General features: G+C 40.2%; 1 protein-coding gene across 3 annotated transcripts in view; it reads right to left on the bottom strand.

Annotated features, from left to right (window-relative positions):
* ARID5B (AT rich interactive domain 5B (MRF1-like)) overlaps window positions 1-10151 on the bottom strand; it is a 183612-nt gene that overhangs the window by 170958 nt on the left and 2503 nt on the right. The window lies entirely within an intron of this gene.

Below are 10151 nucleotides of genomic sequence, written 5' to 3'. Positions count from 1 at the left end.
TCTGTGTGTCTGCTGCTACTATAATGTGAAGGTGGTCAGAGACAAATTGTGAACAACTGGGCCTGGCTGTGTGCTAATAAAACTTTATTTACAAAACAGGCAGCAGGCCAGATTTGGCCTAAAGGCCTTGCTGACCTCTATTTTCTACCATCTCCTTAGCCAGACAATGTGAATCAGCTCTGAAGATGCTATCTAGGTGTCTCAATGACATCCAGGTACAGCCAGTGGGCACCAGAAGGCATCTGTGATCTGTTTACTGAATTCACCAAGATTAGGCTCAGCCCAGAAATCATGCTGAAGGGAGACTGCTCCCACTTCCACATCTTGCCAAAGGACCTCTTCCCAATCTTCACCAGAATGTCTTTAGACCTAAGTTCAAACATTATTTCTTCTAGAATGCCTCCACAGACCTTCCCAATGAGATCAGATACCCCATCATAGGTCTCTGTATTTTCTCTTCATCACAGTGACCGCATCACAAAAATCAACCATTTATTTGTGATAGTTTGATTAATCATGTGTGTGCTCCCTACCCAAAGGCAGCTCCATGAAGGCAGGATCTACCAGGTTTCCCACCTCTGTCTCTCCAGGGCCAGTGCTGGCCTGCATACAGAAGGTGCTCAGGAGGGACTGGGCCTGAGAACCCTCTCTTGAAAAATGTGCAAGAGGCACCGTGTGCCTGCTGCAGGAGTCATGGGATTCAAAGAGCCCCTTCAAACATTTCATTATACAAGCGCACAGAATTATTACTGATTTATTTGTGTATCAGTCAACTGCCAATGTGACTGCAAGTTCCTAGAGAGCAGGATAGAGGCTTTCAAGAACCAGATGCTGAATAAATAAATAAAGAACTAAAAGAAGCCTGAAGGTGCTGGGTTCTAGTTCTAATCGTCACTCACTAGCTCTGAGCACATGTCCAACATTAGTCTCTGCATCTATTAAATAAAGGGGGCGAGACCCATTCTCTTCCATCTCTCTGATCTTGTAAATCATGAGAGTCTATTAAGATGCCCAAGGCAAATTAGACAAGAGCATCTTTCTCAGACCACCGTGGCAAGTCTTCTTGATCATCTTTATTAACAATCTTTGGCCATTCGTGCCTAAAAACAAATGTACCTGTGCAGATGGCAGAGCCAGAGGCACCAACTGCACCCATGAATACGCCGACTTTCAAGCCAGGATATCTCAGAGAATGCTATCAGTAACCTTCCCTGCCTTGGTGCATGGCAGTGGTCTTCATTCTCCAATGCAAATTTCCAACCGGAACAAAGCCAGCCCAAGTTGGGTAGTCAGAGAAGAAAAACAACTAAACTGGGCCTGGCATTGAGGAAAGCCTGAGGACAAGATAAAGAGTGACGAGATGTTTATTCTCTGGTACAAGATCTGACTCGTTTCCTTTTTTTCAATGGTACTCTGAGCTGAGCTCACACTAGATGATGGCAAGCAAAGCTCAGACCAAAGGGAAGAGAGTATTATGTCAAAATGATTTCTATCTCCAGTGCTCCATTGGGGGGTTGGGACAGGTCTAGTGACAAATAACTGGATGGTAATTTGGACTGTTATCTCTGTTGCATACAAGGCTTCCCTTATAGGGGCTAAAACAACAAAAAATCCAACCAACACCCCCCCCACACACACGCACACTATATGTATACACATATACCCACTGTAACATATATCTACATATACTTATTTAAAAACATATTCCTCCCTTAAAAAAATATACAGAATTAGCAAGTTTAAATTATTCGCACTTAGTTCTTCTTTGTCTCCAGTTATACAGTGTTCTTTTGTGCTGGTAAAACAACATGTGCTTTAATTAGCAAATATCTGTAAATAATTTACTTGCTTTTCAAATACAACAGAACAATGGGGTCAATTTTCACATACATTTACCCAGCATGCACCCTGGGTCTTAAGCCAGACTCTCCCATTGTTCAATAACTATATCAAGCTGTCCAAGTCTTCCTGGCCTCCTTGGTGGAGTGGACGGGTGCGGGTAGGGGGCTGGAAACCCAAGTTCCAGTAGCAACATCCTATTTTGAAAGACCCCAGAAGACAAGCTAAAACAAACTCTTATGATCTCTAACCCTGGAGCCTTCTGCAAGGAATGTGGAAGTGTGCCAAGAGCAAAGGGCACTGGAGTAATGACTGTGGGATGTAGGCACTCTGAGGCCCCCCCCAATGCCCCTCACCCTGGAGAGTGTGAGCCCCAAAACACAAGGTGTAATGTATGAGGCCTATGACTCACACAGAACCTCGTCTAGACTTTGCAGGGTTAAAACTGGGCGCTGCGCATGCAGTGCAAAGAAAGATGTTAAATCAAATGAGAATGACTGCTCCAGGACTGGAGGCACTATTATTTTGAATAAGATTGAAAAGGCCAGAAAAAGCAATTCAAAAACATTTCAATTATGTATTTCCCAGAACTACATCTTTGAGCAACTAATGCAAATGTTACCACCACAATAAAACTTCTTCCCACATAAAAGCATATAAAACAGGTTGAACAGCATATACTTTATATATCATATGCATATTTTTGACTATTAATAAAAAATTCAAAATCTATGTATGCTTTACTCTCCTAAGCAATACAATAATTATGATTAAGGGACAGGCAGCACAAAAAGAGCCAATTTATCTTACTCGTGCTCAGGAATACTATTGTGTAACTAAGCAACTAAAGACAAAATATGGTCTAATTAATTCACTCCTATGCTTATTTAAAAGACACAATTAGAACATTTTTATTTTCCAGCCTGCACAGTAGTTCAACATGCTTGAGGGTGTAGAAAGCAAAGCCTATTATTCTCAAAGACAAGAGTTTAATGTTTAGTGCCACTGATCGGGCTGGAACTCAACTGTGGGGAGGAGGGGGTGTGTTTCCCAGCTGGGCTGTACTTGGAGTCATGAGAGCGGAAAAAGGTAGGGGGAAAGACGTTTATGGGGCCACTAGATTGACGAGCAACACGTTGCCTCTACCCCCTGTTTTTCTCACTATGGCACATGGGTGGAGATGGGACTGTGAGCTTGATGGTCACTTGGGCAAGACACACAGCACTGTAGGACTATTTATGCAGCCAAAAAGATTCTACAGGAAATTCATGTAATTAAACCACCCATCCTCGCCTGGGTGGTAAATGTCAAATCTCCATCTTTAACGCTGCTAACAGTGCATCTGATTTTAAAAGCAGAATTAATTTACGCAAGTATGTGCTGGGAGATTGATGCCATTAGCATGATTCTAAAGAACCATTTCAATAATAATCATCATCTGCACATTTGAAATGTGTTGTCAATACAGACATTCACAGTCCAGGATGTGAGCCATGCTCTCTGAAGGCTAAGACCCTGGTTCTAATCTCTAGCAAGATGGAGAAGAACACAGTGTGGCTGCAAAAAGCAATCCTTGTGCGAGGGAGTTATATATGGAAACAGAGTTTTCAAGAAATGCTGGATCCATGACCACATTTATGAGAGGCGATTGAATCCTTAAACCAACAATCGATAAATTTGTTTTAAATTCCCTTAAAAGCCAAGCCAACGGGTAATCACTAGCTACAATAATATTCTGAGTAGAAGATGGCAAATATCCAACTACCCTGGCTATAAAAAAAAATGACAAGCAAATGCATTTGATTCGAGCAATTATATTCTGGATATTGGTTGAAACTAGACTTTGATAAATGAGCTTGAGTCATGTATCACTAGATGCCACTATGAACAATGGTATGCTTTATTAATAATTAATAACGAAGTATTTACATGTATGGACTCATGTACTTCATAAAAATAACATTTCCTTAGTATGTGCCTGACATTCTAAATGTCAAGAGAGATTATTGCTTACAATTTTGACTCACTATCAAACAGTTTAAGGCAATCAGTCTGAAGAACATGCTGGCTCATAGGAACTGCCAACCAACACTCAGGTGAGGAGTGGCTCTTCTTCCCGAAAGCCTAGTCTTTTTATAGATTGCCAGCCCAAAGCCCTAACATTTTAGGGGCTGATGGCTGGAGATTGGAAAAGCACTCAGAGAGAGAGAGAGAGAGAAAGAGAGAGAGAGAGAGAGAGAGATATGCTGGCTCTAGCCTGATCATTCAGTCCCAAATATTTACTAATTTCTCTGGTAGGCTCCTGAAAAACAACAACCACCTTCTCACTTTTTTTTCACATCCCATGATGCAAAATGACTATGGATTTTAGAAGAGAAAGAAAAAAGGAAAGTGTGAGATGGGGTGCTGGAGCTGGCCCACATATGAATGACTGATCATAGACCCCCTGCCAGAAAGAAATTGGACCAAACTTAAAGAAAGCAGGCTGTGGGAAAGAAGGCATTTTAATTATTTTGTTAGTCATTCAATAAATACTCAGTGAGTAGCACTGAATACTGTGGAGGGACCAAGAAGTTAAAAAGGTACAACCCTCTGCTTCTGAGAACGGCACTATAGGGAAGGCAAAGGGGAAGAACACAGACAAGCATTTATGCAATGCACAGTCCATGGGAGGTTAAAAGCCACAGTGGAACTGTAAGCTCCCTGAGGGCATGGGTTTCTGTCTGTCTTGATCACTGCTGTATCCCAAGGGCCTAGAACAGGCTCTGGCACAAACTAGGTGCTCTATAAATATGCATGGAATGAATGAGACTTCACAGATGAAGATATCGCTTCCTAGTTTCCGGAAAGACCTTGAAAGGCTACAAATAGTGACTTTAGTTAATCTCCCACTTTAACTAGGGAACACAAAGAGTCTGACAGCTTTTCTGTGACCACTATCATCCATGGGGCTAGGCTATGAACTCTTTGAGGGCTGGAGACATTCTCCTTTATCTCTATATTCTGTAGTCCAGCACATACTAGGTCTTCAACCACACCTGAGGAGCTAAATACATTATTTTTCCGAAAACATGCAGATAGTGAGTCTTCCTTTGGATGCATACTGGTTGTATTATCAGCATAATTCACCGACGTGTGATACAGCATCTTATATTGGTTTTACATTTTAAAAAACTCATCTCTCTATCAAGATTGATGAACATATTTTGTTTTGCATCTGTCTCTGTACTTGGAGAGCACTGAGCATTCAACAAGTAGTTTATTAACTCAAGATAGATGATACCAACATTGGCTAGAGGTAGGATCTTCATCATACAAAATATAACTTCTTACTCCTACTGACTCTCATATGTTAACATTCTAGACCCAATGTTGAAATACAGTTTTGTATTTGTAAATGTTTTTGACATAGTAATGTTAAATTATTTCTTAAATTACTGGATCTTGCTTCAAACTCAAGTAGGAAAGAGAAATAGGTACACAGTCACATTCCTTATTTTGGATGAACCCCGTAGGTCAGCAAACTTTTTCTGTAAGGGACCAAATAGTAAATATTTTCCACTGTGTGGGCCATATGGTCACTGTCACAACTACTCAACTCTGCCTCTGTAGTCTGAGAGCAGCTATAAACAATACATAAACAAATGAGTCTGACTATGTTCCAATAAAACTTTATTTACAAAAACAGAGAGTGGACCAGATTTGACCCTCAGGCATTATTAGTCTACTAATGCGTGTCACTATCCAATAAATTCTCTCCATATAACTCATTAGTTCTCACCCTAGTACTAAAGACTCTGCCTGTCAGAGAGTAAATATATTCCTTCTCTTAAAATCACTACTGAAAATAAATAATAACTATTATAGCTCCATCTATAATTTGCTGAGCTATCCTGTAGAAGTACTATGTTGCCAGGCTCTTTTCATTATTATTTCTAACTAGAGGCCCGGTGCATAAAAATTCGTGCACTGGGTGTGGGGGGTGGTGCCTTAGCCTGGCCTGTGCCCTCTCGCAGCCTGGGACCCCTTGGGGATGTCCACCTGCTGACTTAGGCCCGCTCCCTGGGGGATAAGGCCTAAGCTGGCAGCATCCCTCTGGCAGCCTGGGAGCCCTTGGGGGGTGTCCAACTGCGGCTTAGGGCCTAAGCCATAGTCGGACATCCTTAGCACTGTGAAGGCTGGGGAGGAGGCTGGAGAGGCTCCCGTCACCGCCGGTGCGCTTGCAGCCATCAGCCCAGCTTGTGGCTGAGTGGAGCTCCCTCTGTGGGAGCGCACTGACCACCAGGGGGCAGCTCCTGCATTGAGCGTCTGCCCCCTGGTGGTCAGTGTGTGTCATAGCCACCAGTCGTTCTGCCTTAGGGTCAATTTACATATTGCCCTTTTATTATATAGGATTCTTTCAGCAAAGTAGAGATCATTGAATTCATTTTCGAGAAGAAGAAACTGAGGCTCAAATTAAAGAAAATGTCCAAGGCTAATGAGGTCACTGAAGAGGCTCAGAAATTTCTAAAAACTCAGCTACATGGATACAGACCAGAGACTGAATGACCATTCACACTTAGAGCAAGGCCAATCCAGCACCTCCTAGATTTCAGAATGTGTCTGCCTAACCCCAGTTGTGATACAATCAGTCAATATTTTTTAAAATCCTGCCTATCCAGTTGTCAGTATTCATCAATACTAAAATGTAAATCCTTATGGAGCCTTTTATTTTGGTAACACAACTAAACCCACCATATAGGTGAAAGCCAACCTGATTTGGGGGGATCTGAATTAGCTACATATTCTAGCAAACTAACCTTGATGCCATCCTTTCAGAGAAAAGTTTTCTTTAGGAGGGTCTGTGGTAGTGATTTCAAACTTCAATGACAACAATAGCACTAATGTTAATGAAAATAATAATGACATTATTGAAAAATCTACTATGTGCCAACCTCCATTGTAAGCACTTTACATGTATTAACTTGTTTAAATCTTTCAAATAATCCTAAGAAGTAGGTACTATATTCCCATTTTATAGAAGAGAAAACTGAGACACAGGAAGTTTACAATTTGCCCAACTTCACACAGCTAGAGTGAAACTGTTTAAAAAGCAGAATCCTGGACCCCAATTCCAGAGATTCTAATTGAGTAAATTTATTTTTTTTTATTTTTAAATTTAGTTGAAGAGAGAGAGGAAGGGGGGGGGGAGAGAGAGAGAGAGAGACAGACAGACAGACAGACATCAATTTGTCCTACTTATTTATGGATCCATTGGTTGATCCTTGTATGTACCCTGATGGGGGATCGAACCCACAACCTTGGCATATGGGGATGATGCTCTAACCAACTGAATTACTCGGCCAGGGCTTTGAGTTAATTTCAATAGCTGGCTCCAGAGTATGCATTTTAAACTGTTTTTAACCCATGGTGAGGCTGAGAATCAAACCACTTTTAGAAATCCTGCCTGTGTGCCAGAATCTATAATGCCCAGATGTGCTTGATCTTGAATCCCGGACATCATTAGTTTCCTCATGTACACTCACTGTTGCAGATTACCAGCAAACCTTGCAGAATTCAGCCATGGACTGTCAGGCTGAAATCCATGCTTGCACATCCACCTATTTTAAGAGGGTATATTGCCAACAGATCAAGCACTTGGCAATTTGAAAATGAATGTAATCAGAAGTTATACCCAGTAACAGAACCAATTACCCGCCTACTTTGCCATTTTCCTCCTCTAAAGAGCTACTGGCTGAATGTGGCAATTGTGGGTAATTACTGAAGACACTTCACTCTTGCATATGGCCTTGCTATTCACTTTCATGATCATTTAAAACATGATTAGGCCCAGGAAACTCCACATAGACATAAATATTATTATGTTTATTGTTTACAAATTAAGAATATCTAGAATAAAGGTCACCATAATCATAACTCTTTTCTATTTATTTAAGGAATTTACAGTGTATATAGTACTTTCGCCAATATGATGCCTCTTCATACTCACAACAATCCACAGTCAACCTGATTATTGCTCCCATTTTGTTGCTGAAAAAACTGAGGTTCAGAGTGTTTATGATTATTCAATAATCATATAAATAGTAAGTTGCAGAATCAAGATGTGACTCTTTTTGGAAGTAAATGAAGGCAGCAATGTATATAAGCATGCAACTCATCATAATTATTAAAACAAATAATAAAGTATTAATGGTTATTAATAGTGTTATTAAAATGTAACTGTTCTTGTTATAGACCACTGGCTAGAATTAGCTGAACTTTATAGAATAAAAATGGTTCTGCCACCTAAACATCTGGTGACCTTTGGCAAAGCTGATTAACCAGTCATAGTTCAAAATGTTTAAGAAATTGTTCACATTAGTACGCACTTCTAGAACATAATCTGATGTACTCAAGCTCTGGTTTCAGTGGAAAAATAAACCAGCCCTAAAGCTTTAAAAGGCCTAGTTTCTAGCCCGGCAACCTGTGACAAACCATATGAACTCCGCAAGCTTTTGTCTACATCTGTAAAATGGGCAAACACAATCCTGCCTCTCCAGCCTCATACAACTATTACAAAGGTCAGTAAGAAAATAGCCGTCAGAAAAGCCCTTTGCCGATCATAGCAAAGCACACAGGGATGCTATTTGTCATCTCTGCACAATGACAATTTTCCTGCTTTTAGAACTGACGTATTTACACTTCAAGAAATCATAAAAAGACAGACTGGTTCTCATAAGCCAAAAAAGCATACTGAGTCCTGGCTGTCCTTTCGAAATGGATGCTGATGTCAGCTCAATCAGGAAATTATTAACCTCCATTTGGTTACTTAAAATAAACTGTACTGGCTGATTAAATGTGCTGAACATTCTCTCCAAGTAACAATGCACATCACCAAGAAACCTTTCTCTTTCAGTTATACATTGCAAATGGCAAATGCATCATTCAAAACTATTCAAAATCCATAATAAAAATCATTTCACTGTATATAAACAAGTTAATGGAGTAAGTGAAAACAAAGCAAATTTCTTAATGAGAGGGCCCTGTTGCCCCCTCTAGGTGCCAGCAGTAAGTGCTGGTTTCTGTAGGCTCTCCTCGAGAGGCGGCTGCTGCTGCTATTCTGCTAATGAATGACTAACTTAGGCCAGGGGGAAAATGACATCACCCGGGTGGAAAACCGATCTGCATTGGGAAACTTTCTACCTGCTTTACATTTGTCATAATTATTTTGCACAATGCAGCCTGCATTTGCATAATTTTGAGGCGTGTCATTATCTCAATTGAAAATTGTTTTAATATGGCTGAATAATTCACAATGACATCAGCCCAAGTCCTAATGAAATATACAAGTATAATCATACAGCTAATTACCAGCCGTGTTAGCATTAAAAAACAAATCATGCATAATATTAGACGATGTATATGCAGCTGAGGATTATAAATAGAGCCATCTCCCTCCCCAAATCCCCTAGAGTTTACTTTTAAATGGCAAGATTAATTTTCTCAGGTATGGCTTATATAGCAGTAACAAAATACACAGATCATTACAATGGTTCACTTTCATTTTCCCATAATGAACAATTTTCTTTAAAAAACCGTGTATTTAAAAATACATCTATTCAATATCAGCAGTTCTAACAGATGCAACCTTCCGCTAAAATTATTGGCTTTTATTCTTAAATCAGAATTCACTATTTAATTACACCAACAGAAATTAAAACCGGGCCAAGTGGGGTCTTTAAAATTTTTTCCAATTTCAATTCAAAAATTTAAAAAAAAGTGACCACAAAATATCCCATAAAACACTGAATAATTTCCTTCTGGGTTTAGTCAGAAGTCTATTAGGCACCAGCTCTTTTCTGGATATTTAATCCTTCCCTTTTCCAGATCACAGGCCATTTACACCAACAGAAATTAAAACCGGGCCAAGTGGGGTCTTTAAAATTTTTTCCAATTTCAATTCAAAAATTTAAAAAAAAGTGACCACAAAATATCCCATAAAACACTGAATAATTTCCTTCTGGGTTTAGTCAGAAGTCTATTAGGCACCAGCTCTTTTCTGGATATTTAATCCTTCCCTTTTCCAGATCACAGGCCATGTTGAAGTAATAAATTTGAAAAGCAAAAAAGAAATCAGGAGGGGGGGGGCGGAGGAGGAGGAAGACAGCTGCGCAGGAAAGTTGGGTCGGGGGAGGGGTCGAGCTAGACCTCGGGAGGGGGAAAGAGCTCAACCTGTTGGTAGGTTGCAGGATTTTTCACAGCATTTGCAAACAACACCTTTATAAAACTGCAGGCAGACATCGGGAAACGTGAACATTTAAAACCCTAAGATG

Source organism: Myotis brandtii, unplaced genomic scaffold (assembly GCF_000412655.1).
Source record: "Myotis brandtii unplaced genomic scaffold, ASM41265v1 scaffold196, whole genome shotgun sequence".
Classification (NCBI taxonomy): Eukaryota; Metazoa; Chordata; class Mammalia; order Chiroptera; family Vespertilionidae; genus Myotis; species Myotis brandtii.
This window is presented reverse-complemented; position numbering and strand designations above follow the sequence as displayed.